Consider the following 12,657-nt stretch of genomic DNA (forward strand, 5'->3'; position numbering starts at 1 on the left):
CTAGATTTACATATAACCTGAATTTGTATCTTTATTGTACGTGACATATTCATGCTTTGTGATCTGTAAATGCAACCCAATCGTACCCCGATTGGGTTGCATGTGATGATTGTTTTTAACCTATTGTTCATGTGTATGGCTCTTGAATTTATGTAATTGTATTCTATTGGTTCATTAACTAATTGATTGATGACACCCATGGAATATGGCCTATTTAAAGGCTCCAATGCCCTGCTGGGCGAAACGTTGTTTTTTGGGTTAAATAAAAAGAAAAGACGGGAGAGCATTATATTGTGTGCGGACATTGCCCTTTGTTCATTCATACATTTGGTAATGTGGAATAAGGCTGGGTTTTGTTCAGAGCAAACACCTGACTAAAGACCATGGATATTAAATACTGATGATGATAGTTAAATAAAATCATTTAAATGCAATGCAAATGTACGTGACTTTGTTATGGTCTGACCGAAAGTTCAGGAGATGTAGTCTGCCCTTGGGTGCAGGGACGTGCTGGGCCCCTGATTCAGCCCTGGAAAAAGAGTTGGAGAGGCCCTCATTGTGTGCTATAGAGAGAGATCTCTCTCTATAGCGCTGCTGCTACTCAAAGATTTGCCATTTCAGATCATGACAAGTGAAAAGCCAGTGGGCCAATTACTGTACATGAGTTGTATATTTCATCGTTGTCGGGTGGAAACCTTGTATGTCCAAAACCGTTTGTTTTGTATTTATCATTTTAAAAAATTAATTAAGCTAGTGAAAACAGCCGATCTAGGTGCGAGGCGTTGTGTGCTTGTAGATCTGCTGTTTTCACTACTTTTGTGCGACAGCCTTGTATGATGAAGCAGGGCTTTGCTTTGCGAAATATTTACACATTTGAAAATAGTGACGATTTACTTTGTTGGCCGCCCAGCCCACAAAATGGAACGAAGGCCGACATTTTATTTTAATTGTTTTCCTAATGGCCGGCCTGGACCGGCCGGGAATGAACCGGCCGTTCGGGAGTTGTCTCGCTTTTCCCAATGGCCAGCACGTCCCTGCTTGGGTGTTTATTTTATAATGTGGCCTCCTTTTGAAACATGTTTGGACACCCCTGTACTAGAACAACATGTATTCAACAAATACAATGCTATTTCTCTGTTAACAATCTGATACGTGAGTGTCAACATATGTACAGAGAGAGTCACTAAACAATCACATCACTGACACAAATGACAGATCATTGGATGAAAGAGATTGACAGGAGCAGCAGGATTATTATTAGATTATATATCGGTGCCTTTGATGTGAACGATCAGAGAATTTGACTCGACAAAGTGGAGTGTTATGGTTTTACCCCAAAGGTGATATCATGGCTATAAAGCTGTCTATATAGCAGAACTCATTTATATTTTAATGTCAGTACCTCCAATGCTAGATGTGTTGAAAAAGCACATAAGTGTCCATGTACAAGGATAACACGACAACAATAAGGGAGAAGTCCCCCACAAGGCTTTGACCCTGCTGCTTGCATGCAATGCTAGCCGATCTACAAGTCCACAATGTGTTGCTGATGTAACAGCTTGTGGGCTTGAAGATTATCTGAGGTTTTCCACGCGACACCGCCAAACAATGAAGAATAAATCAGCTTCATTCACACTGAGCTCAGACAGAGCAGACACACAGTGCTTCAGAGTCTGCTTGTCCTTAGGTTTACACCAAGCTGTGATGTTGTAATGTAAACATTATGCATGTCAACAGGGGCGTCACACCAAATTCTGGGCCCTGGGTACAAGGATTCACTGCGGGCCCCCCATGAATGTTAACTATTGAAAAATAGCAGATATACAAGCTTGTATATCTGCTATTTTTGAAAAATCGTGAAAATGTGTGCAAGAAACCTATGTCAAGGACCCCCCAAAATGATATGTATTTGGCCACGGACCCCGATCTCAAAATATTTAGTTCCAGGGACCCCCCAGAAGCAAAATTTGAGTTAGAAATGTTCGCTTAAAAAATACATATATTCAGAGATTTTCACACATTTTCACAACTTTTCAAAAATAGCAGATCTACAAGCTCGCAGCGCGGCACTCGGTGCCGCGCTGTGAGCTTGTATATCTGCTATTTTTCAATAGATAAAGTTATAAGGGCCCCTCCACCACCTTGGGCCCCAGTAACTCAGTCCCACTTTCCTACCCCTTGTGACACCCCTGCATGTCAAGCTCTCCTGGATATCACTCCTTGTCTTCTAGAGAAACATGAATGTGCTGAAACATCCTAGCTGTCTGTACAGGTATAATCAATTTACACCTACTGTAGCTCTAACATAAATATCAGACGAGACACGCCACAAGAGGGTGCTATCAAGTCTCTAAAGCTAGAACAGGGTCGATGAAACACACAGTGCTGGAGAGAGCCATGGTAGAGTTCTCCAATTCCTCCCGAACACGACCATAAGTCACCCGATATTTTATAAAATGTATGCTAAATGGTAGGGCTGGGCAGGGCCTCTGGCCCAATGAAAAAAGAAAAAAATATATATATTTTATTATTTTATTACTTTTACTCTGTGATAGAGTTCTCAAATTCTTCCCAAACCCGACCATACCCAACCCGACGTTTTCGGGCCGGGTAGGGCCTGAAATGTGTGCCAATTATTAGTCGGGCCGGAGCCTCGGGCATGCCCAGTTAGGGCCCAGTTAGGGCCCAGTTAGGCCTTAATTTTCAGGCCCGTTGAGAACTCTAAGCCATAGTTGAATGATAAAGAAAACACTACATCAATTTACAAAAGACAATTGAAGAGGCATCTATGAACCCAAAGGTTGTAATAATGCAAATCATTTTTTCCACAGGTTTCTTTCCCTGTTTTGCATTTCTAATTTGTATAGAGAATGGAGTGTATTTTTGCAGAAACTTGCAAATGTCCAGAAACCACTCCATTCCCATTGAAAAGCAGAATCCACCTTCATATAGATTTAAACTTTGAAGTCAGAGAAGGTCGTAAAAATAGCAAAAATAGCTGATCTACAATTCCAATCATTCATTAAAATCTCTACCAACTTTACACTTAACCATGGGGGATACAGAAATTGAGCAAGTAAATGAAGTAAAGTTATTAGGTATTACTGTAGATAACAAATTGTCTCAGAATAATCAAATTGATCAAATGGTTAAAAAATGGGCAGAGCAGAGGTATAGGCGCAATAAAGCAATATAGGAAATACATGCCAAAATACTTAACCACATAATTAATACAAGCATTAGTGTTATCACAATTAGATTACTGTTCAATGATTTGGTCCAACACAACAGAAACTTATTTGCATAGATTACAGGTCTACCAAAACATAGCAGCTCGTATAGTGCTTCAATGCCCATACAGAACACGAGTAAGCACCATGAATAATGGTTAAGTGTAAAAGGAAGGTTGCATTATTCACTACTGTGTTTTTTTTTTAAAACATTATCATTACAAAAACCCCAGAAATCATCTGCAATAATCTAACATTGTTCTCAGATAATCATCACTATTTCACTAGACAGTCATCAGAGGGTCGGTATCTGTTACCATCATGTCGTACAAATGTTAAACAAAGAACAGTGCATTTCAGAGCAATGGTGGCATGGAATTCATTACCTATATATATATTTTTTTTTATGAAAGTAATAATGTGAGTTTTAAGAAAAAATGAAATTGTATTTGTTCACACAAGAAGTGATGTAAAAGAAAGAAGAGCAAAAAGAAGAAAAAAGGGCTATATATCCCACTTGACATCAATGATGTTGAATTTGTACCACTAGCCCTTACCCGTTCAAAGATATGAGCTCCGAAATGATGTGCAGTGTGTGGATTATGGGATGTGCACTGTGCACACAGTATATGAGGGATGGAAAGTAACTTTAACTGGTGCTTGCATGCTAATATGTAGGAGCATCAATGTAAGAAATACCCGTTCCATTTAACGGCTACAGAGATACTGTGTACCGATCTGCATGATTTTGGACAACATCTGTAACAGGGCCAGAACCCCCCCCCCCCCCCCCCCCCCGCCCGCCCGCCCGCCCGCCCGCCTGCCCGCCTGCACACACCACACTCCCCCCCGTGTGTGTGTGTGTGTGTGTGTGTGTGTGTGGGTTTGTGTGTGATTGTGCATGGCCTGAACAACAGCGCCCCTCCCTTAACATGTGTGGTCACAAAAGGTACTGTAGGCTAAATAGATATAGATACACCATAAAAATGCTATTATACAGCATACGATTTGTGAAAGTGACAAACGGGCTTCACAGTTATGTCAGGTGTGTTCATATGCTGATGGTGATGCGATTTCAGATCAATTGCTCCAGCCACCGAGGAGAAACGCTGAGACAGACAGACAGACAGACAGACACTCACTCACTCAGACATTCGCAAAATTATAGTATAGATAGAGCTATCAAATGTATTAGACAGGTTATGTGTTTCTGTATTGTACTGTAGGTGTTTGTATTGTGTTGTGTATGAATGGATTGTATGTTTTTCTATGTAAAATAACTTAAGCTGACGTTGAAGATGACATGTTTTTAAGTCCCCAGGATGGGTAGCTGCTGTAACTGTACAGTAAGCTAATGGGGATCTAATAAATAAATCAAATCAAAAATCAAATCAAACAAGCTCAATGTTCTGCAAATTCCCTGAAAATCGTCAATGGCAGGACATGTGAAGTTTATAAATGTACATCTGTATCTCCCTCCACCCCAACAGTCGACGGTTCATCATGAAGTAACAAACAGTGTTGCGACGCATGGTTTTGTGACCTACCTGGACGGCTGGACTGTGCCATGTTGATCACTACAGTAGCCTATATAAAGAAAAATATACACATTTCAGAATATTGTTTTAGCCATACATGGTATCGTTATTTGAAGTTTTTTCAATAGAAAAGCACACGTTAATTAAAACCCAAACAGACCTGTGCGGGTGTTACTGACTCTACACGACGACAGCCAAAGTTGAAGTGAAAATATTCACCTCAGAAACTCCCAGCCACTGAGGGTTGGCTCATTGCCCAGAATGTAAGGACACAACTTTGACAGTTCATACAGTACATGGCAAGGGAGGAGTATAATAATTATAAAATAATGCAAACTTAATTATCTTAATTCAAAAGAACACACAAACTACTTCACAAGAACAATGTTGGTGTAATTTGGAGTTTCGACAGGGAATCTATATTTTGTACACAAAGATTAAGTAAAAAGAAAAAAAGAAAACACGTTGCAATGTTTCCTGTTTTAGAGCAAAGACATTTTAGAGGAAAGGACGTCATGTGATGCCGGGGATGCGCCATGAGCGGCCATGACACCTCACCATGAGCGGCCATGACACCTCACCATGAGCGGCCATGACACCTCACCATGGGAGCCAAAACTCTCACCGGAAGTGCGGCTAGACCAGCTCATGAACAAACACTATTTATGAACGACTGTAACCCTATGCTACTGTATACAGTACACACAGAGCCAGGGGTGCCTTTAGGTAGTTGGCAGGCTGCAGAGGGGTATTATGGGATGTGCTTGGTGTTGTGTTTACTTTATGTTCAGCTAGAGTGAAGTGTGGCCACAGAGAGGGGTATTATGGGATGTGCTTGGTGTTGTGTTTACTTTATGTTCAGGTAGAGTGAAGTGTGGCCACGCTTAATACTGAGAAGTGATATTGTTGTTGTTGTTACGGATGCTGAAGATAAAACTCTATACGACTGAGATCAATAATATTTGAATATTGCATTATATGATACTACATTTCATATACTCTTTGTTTAGCGATTTTCATTTTATTATTTTCACAGAATCAAAGATGTCATGGTAATGATTCAGCAGGATCCTGGATGGCTTGATTCTAGGCTTACAATAATTGCGACCGTAGGTCGCATTTAATATGAAAACCTCCAAATCCTGTGCGTCACAGTGCGTGACACCTCATGCGTCACAGTGCATGACACCTCATGCGTCACAGTGCGTGACACCTCATGCGTTACAGTGCGTGACACCTCATGCGTCACCTCATCCCAGCTCAGCAGAAGGATATAGCTGACCATGTTCTGACATCATAATGATCCAACTTAAACAACCAACCAGGTCTGTGCATCCTTTTGGTCAAAGTTGATCCCATGCCAACGCGCCAGCGCTCACCCAGCAGTCTGCTGTCACCCATGGCGGATGCGTGCACGCACCCATGTGCACACGCACATGTGCACAGTGCACACGCCCATGTGCGCGACCTTGTCCTTAGGTCGCTTCTCCCCCTTCGGTGTCTGACTGGTTGATATAGTAGTAGTAGTAGTTTTGTACTTTTTGTATTTTGTATAACACTGTTACTTCTATTTGCCCAAGACAAATTTCTCCTCTGAGACAATAAAGGCTAATTCAATTCAATTCAATATACTGTAAATATCTTTGTAAAAGTCTATGGGGAAAATTAATGGACTTTTTTTGGCAGTGCTCTGCCCTGAGCTCCCCCCTCCCCCACTATTCTCTAAGCAGCATTCACTAATGTACATGCTTGTTTGTTTTTAATTATTAGCAGCTGATGTGAAACTTGTCCAACTGCATTCTTTCATCATAACTTAATTCATAACTTGTATCACTGACACAGGTCTGAGCTCCCCGGTCCCCAGCCTGATGGGGTCCACAATCACCATCAGACCTCAGTTTGCTCTCCTCTGACTAATATAAAGTTTGGAGGCCTTGTGTAACGATGAGGATTCTAACTCAGGTCTCCCACGTGAAAGTCTAATTGCGATTGTCAGGTCGCAGTTACTATCAAACTATTTTGAGCTTGTAGATTTTTGCTTCTTTTGTATGAGATACTAGAATGACAAAGTAGGACGTAGCAATATGCAATGTGGCCCTCTGAAGTGAAGTTGGAAATATAGTGGCCCTCGCCATCATCAAAGTTGCCCACCCCTGCTTTAAACCCTGTCACACCATCATCTAATCACTCATCATGAACTCATCCTGTACGCTACTCAACCTTTCTATTGCCATGCTTCAACATACCTTACTTCACAACTATGCAAGGTGTGAGACTTCCTCATCACCATGGAAGATTTATCATCAAGATATCACTGTACGTAATGGAAAGAAACCACAAACTGTCAAAGCTGCCGTAGCAACAAATAGTTTTGGATTGTTAAGGTAGAACTGGTTGAACTGGATCTCCTTCTGCCCTCAAATGTCCTCTGAAAAGCCAGCAGTCTCTGCAATAACCATATGATACTCACACACGCACGCACGCACGCACGCAGGCACGCACACACACACACACACACACACACACACACACACACACACACACACACTTTAACCATGCCACGTTTAATACCTCTCGCAGCAGAAAGAGTTAAAATTATGTTTTTTTTATGAATTCCAGTTCATTAAGTATACGAGGGGGTCTTTTAGAGTAATGTTAACTCCATAGACACATACAAAACAGAAAAAAGTACAAATCTATGGCACCACATTCTTGCATAATAAGATTTGCCATTTCAGATCTTGACAAGTGACAAGCCAGTGGGCCAATGACATGAGTTATATTTCGTCGTTGTCGGGTGGAAACCTTGTATGTTCAAAACCGTTTTAAAAATGATTTAAACTAGTGAAAACAGCCGATCTCACAACGCCTTGCACCGCGAGGCGTTGTGTGCTTGTAGATCGGCTGTTTTCACTACTTTTGTGTGACAGCCTTGTATGATGAAGCAGGGCTTTTTTTTGCCCCAAAATGGAACGAAGGCCGACATTTTATTTTTATTTTTTTCCTAATGGCCGGCCTGGACCGGCCGGGAATGAACCGGCTGTTTGGGAGTTGTCCCGCTTTTTCCAATGGCCAGCACGTCCCTGTGGCTGTCCTTGAGCTGAAGACAGGACTTGTTGTTGGAAAGACTTCATGTTTATGAGGTAAGGTTTGATATTAAACTACTTTTTCACGGCTTTTATGCACAAATAACAATGAATGAAGTCCGCAAAGGCGGGAAACATTCACCCTCCTCTATTTAAAGCAGGGTTGGACATAGCCCTAGAATGTCAATTGACATTCCGTGTAATCCCTCAAATCCAGAGCCATAGAACGGTCCCTATCCGCGGCGGTTAGCAGCTAATCTGCGCGGCACTAAAGTGCTGTGCGTTACTTGGGTACTCACCCAATAATTTATTCCTCAGCCTAGGAGAAAGATATTGTCCTGTAGTGTCATATCCATTTGAAGGTTCTGGCTGAAAACGTGTACTTTGTAAAATATCTCCACTTATCACGAGCCAACACGGACGAATTACACGACCGGGCGAGGGGCCCTGAATGACTGCTGGACTGAATATATCATAACTTCCTTTTGGAAGCACAAAACGTACGGGGCACACAATTGACAGGTGCTTGTGATTGACGTGGGGTGATGTCAATCACACCACCTGCATTCCATTCATTGGGCCAAAAACAGACGCAAAAAAACGATGGTTTAGTGATGAGTCATCATTTTTCACAAGGTGTATGGGGTCCATTTTTGTCTCAAGGAATGTTTTTCGTGCAAGACAAATGCTTGCAATGGATTAAGAATAATTAAAAACACATAGTTAGACCCCTCACATCCCACTTAAAGGGAGTGTTTTTTCCCTTATAGTGCAGTGTATAGTAAGTGAATGAGACCCAGAATTACCCTAGCTGTCAAAAATTTTCCTAGCGATGTTGAATTTCAATCTTTGTTAGATATGTTACTAGACACCTTTACAAACACATTGGTGAAGAAATTGTTTGGTAAGGAATTTATTCCCAGATTTGACAGGTATTCTGCTAATTTTCCCTGACTAATGTGCCTGTCAACTCCACAGCCAGGTAGAAATGATTGTGTTCTTATTTTAAGGTCAAATGACAGCTCATGTGTATAGTTTTAAAGATAAAGGGGGTGGTTCATCTTACCCAGCGGTTCATACCCGGCCATTCTCCCCCTGTCCAAAAATGTGTTTTGCACAAATCCGCCACCTGGTGGCGCTATAACAGATCCATGTGAAACATTGGGGGCAGAGGTTCTGCTCGGGCACCCAGGCAGTGTGCCACCGTGCCAGAGATTAGCGACCTAAGCAACGATATACGGCAACGGCAGATGACAACGGTAACCGGAAATGATCAGCGCTCGATAGATAAACCTGCTGTCGCCGCAGCCGTCTCTACTACGGCAGAAGGTCCCTTCCCACGTAGCGCCTACTACGTCTGTTGCGTGTGCGCGTCGCCATGGGAACCAAAGCGTTCAGTGAAAGGGGTGGGAACCCGTCGCCGCCGAGGCTTATTGCTTAAAGGAGCAGGAAACCCCGCCTCTTTATTTGTTTTATGGTATTTCAGAACATGAAAAGAAATCTGAAATGTAGGCGTGGTTATCTGCCGTTGTGGGAAAAATAGCAAATCTACAGCGTTGTGAGCTTGTATATCGACTATTTAGCCGAGCTAATAGCCGTAGCAGCAGCAGCTTCTCATGTAAACACGTTGGTTTCGGCTCTGAACGACACAACGAGACGCCAAGCTGCGTTTCCAAATAAGGCGACTCTCTTGTCAGTACAATGAAACCACGCCCCCCCTTGATACAACTTTATATTAAACAAACGTTAATATTAATTAGATATGCCTACGTCACGTCGCACAAATGGAACACAGTGAGCTAATATTTAATGAGTGGCGCCAAATATTTCTTTTCTACCCTATAACTAGAAATACACAGAAATAGCTACAGAGACCGCAGAAAGCTCTGAATCCCCAAGCCTATGGGCAAATTGAACCATGTCACTGCTCCCTATCACAAGTGACTCATTGATATAATATATATTTATAGAAAAAGTGATTTTGTGTTTCATGGCTCTTTAACTATTTTGACCACTACGGCGATTACGTCATAGCAACCGTAGTCCGTCTGGCGTTGCTGTCCTGAAAATCATCGAGCTTAAAGTCGCTATTAGCTGTCCACAGTTGGAAGGACGGACAGGCAGGGGTGTCACACCAAATCCTGGGCCCTGGGTAGAAGGGTTCACTGCGGGCCCCCCATGAATGTTCTTCATAGGGGGAGGGGGTTTAACCCATTTAGACTGGGAACGCATTATTATGCGTTATTTTGTGCTTTAACTATTGAAAAATGGCAGATATACACGGCACGCTCACTGCGAGCTTGCTATTTTTGAAAAAAATCCTTCTAAGTTGTTTCTATGTTTCTATGTCAGTGGTGCTCAAACCTTTTCATGTGAAAGACCACCAAAATTACATGTATTTGGCCACGGACCCCCATCTCAAAATATGTAGTTTCAGGGACCCCCCAGAAGCAAAATTTGAGTTACAAATGTTTGTTTAAGAAATACATATATATTCAAAGATTTGCACACATTTTCACGACCTTTCGAAAATAGCAGATCTACAAGCTTGTAGATCTGCTATTTTTCAATAGCTAATGTATAAAATAATTAAGGCCCCTCCACATTGGGCCCTATAGTAACTCAGTCCCCCCACCCCCCTTGTGACGCCCCTGCATGCGGACGGGGTGCAAAACATAGTCTCCCCCTGCCTTTCGGCCTGGTGGAGACCATAATTCATATTGCAGTGGGTTAGAGGCTGAGCGCCCCCTAAAGGTCTGATCCTAGAATGGCCTACAGTAGGTACTTTGGTGTGAGGGCACCCTTACAAGTAAAAGTCTGGAATTCAAAATGTACTTGAGTAAAAGTACAAAAGTATTGGAATCAAAATGTACTTGAAGTACCAAAGGTTTTCAAATAATTGTAGTGGAGTAAAAGTACAATATTTGCCTCTGAGAAGTAGTGGAGAAGTATAAAGTTGGACATACTTTAGTAAAGTAAAAGTAACTCAAAATTGTACTTAAGTACAGTACTTAAGTAAATGTACTTAGTTACTTTACACCACTGGTAATGTATGTTTGAAGATACAGAGGGTTTGTTTTTCCTTCCACTTGGTATCTGTCAGGGGTGATTTGTTTACAGGAAAATGTGGGTTTTGTGCCAAATAGGTTTATGTGAGCTAGGTGACATTTTATTGACTTTCCACCAAGCCGACAGAATTGTGCCAATTGCAGTGTTTTTTCTTCTTTTTTTTTTCTTCTTTTTTTTTTTACAATGTTGCTAATATTCGTTTTCTAGGTACTTACAGCACCATAGCCATAGGAAGCACCATAGATCAGTGGTTCTCAACCTTTTCAGGCCGCGACCCCCAAGATAATCATATTTGAACTGGGGACCCCCCACCGCGACGAGCACTTGGAATTGTAGGAGTTGGCATTACATTTAGTCTGACCCCATCTATTCCATTGTGAAAATAGCCGATCTACATGCTCACAACGCCTCGCGTTGCGAGGCGTTGTGAGCATGTAGATCTGCTATTTTCACAATTTCTGCCTCTAATATTTGACAATTTGACCAATGTTTGACCAGAGGTATTAAAAAGGTCTTTAAAGTCCTTAAATTGTTACTTTAGAAATGTGCAGATACCCCGTATACAATACACTTATACTGTATGTTGGTCTGTTTACTGTTGAGTGAGAAAACAATGTTAACATTTATCTAAACATCTGGGGACCCCCCAAAATACTTTGGTGACCTCCCGGGGGGTCACGACCCACAGGTTGAGAACCACTGCCATAGATGACAGGGAGGCACCACAACAATAACAATGATAAACGGAATCCATTCTTTTTGGGTCCAGAATAAGCCTCTGCTAGGCCAAAGACTTCATGGTCAAAGTGGGCGACAATGTCATCACAAGTCAGTTAGTCTTGCCGAGCCATGAGGCCCATAGGGCAGGAGCCTATCTCCTGTTTCTGTAGCGTGAGGCAGCTTGATTTAAAAGTACACCCCCTGGACATAACGCTAGTATGTCGCAGGGACTTCCAAATCCAACCCTTGATGCCGAGTACCAAGCAGGGAGGCACTGGGTCTCATTTATCATCTTTGGAGTCTTTGGTATGAACTGATCGATCCCCGACCTCCCAGTCTCAGGGCGGACACTCTAACCACAAGGCCACTGAGGTGGTCATCGCAAGGAAAGATGAAATTACCTACATTACCTGGGTTGTATCTTAGCAATGTCTCATGTGTTGGGCTGATATTCTTAAACTAATCCATTCTTCATCCATATGTGCAACAAAAGTAATCAGAAAAGACACGTTTTCTATTCAGGATCTCCTCGTGGTCAGTAGGAACACACTGAGGACACTAATCGGAGCACTCATCCAATGGCATTTTGACTATGCTTGCAGACACCAGAAGGAGCTCCACTGATCTCACTGAACCCAGTGTCGGCACAAAAATGGGGTCACGTTTGTTCTGCTGCTATGTCATCACATTGTGGAATACCCTACAAACAGCCATAACAAGTGTGACTCCTCTGGCTGGGTCATGTCCGGCAAATGGATGACAGACAAAAGGGCGTTTTCTGGGCACGAGACAAACTGGCCACCCACAGCTCTGTTAAGGATGTCTGCAAGCAAAGGTTCAGCGTCAGACCTGCATTTCTCCCGAGAAGATGCAACTCGGGACCGCCTTCAGTGGCAGCAGTCATTTTGCAGCAGGCTGCTGACATACAAAACCACCAATGACAGGACACCACCAAATCATCAGCATTATTGGGACCGGCCTATACAATGCGCAAGGCAAAATCTGCCTTGTGCA

Source organism: Nannobrachium achirus (assembly GCF_963921795.1).
Source record: "Nannobrachium achirus genome assembly, chromosome: 7".
Lineage (NCBI taxonomy): Eukaryota > Metazoa > Chordata > Actinopteri > Myctophiformes > Myctophidae > Nannobrachium > Nannobrachium achirus.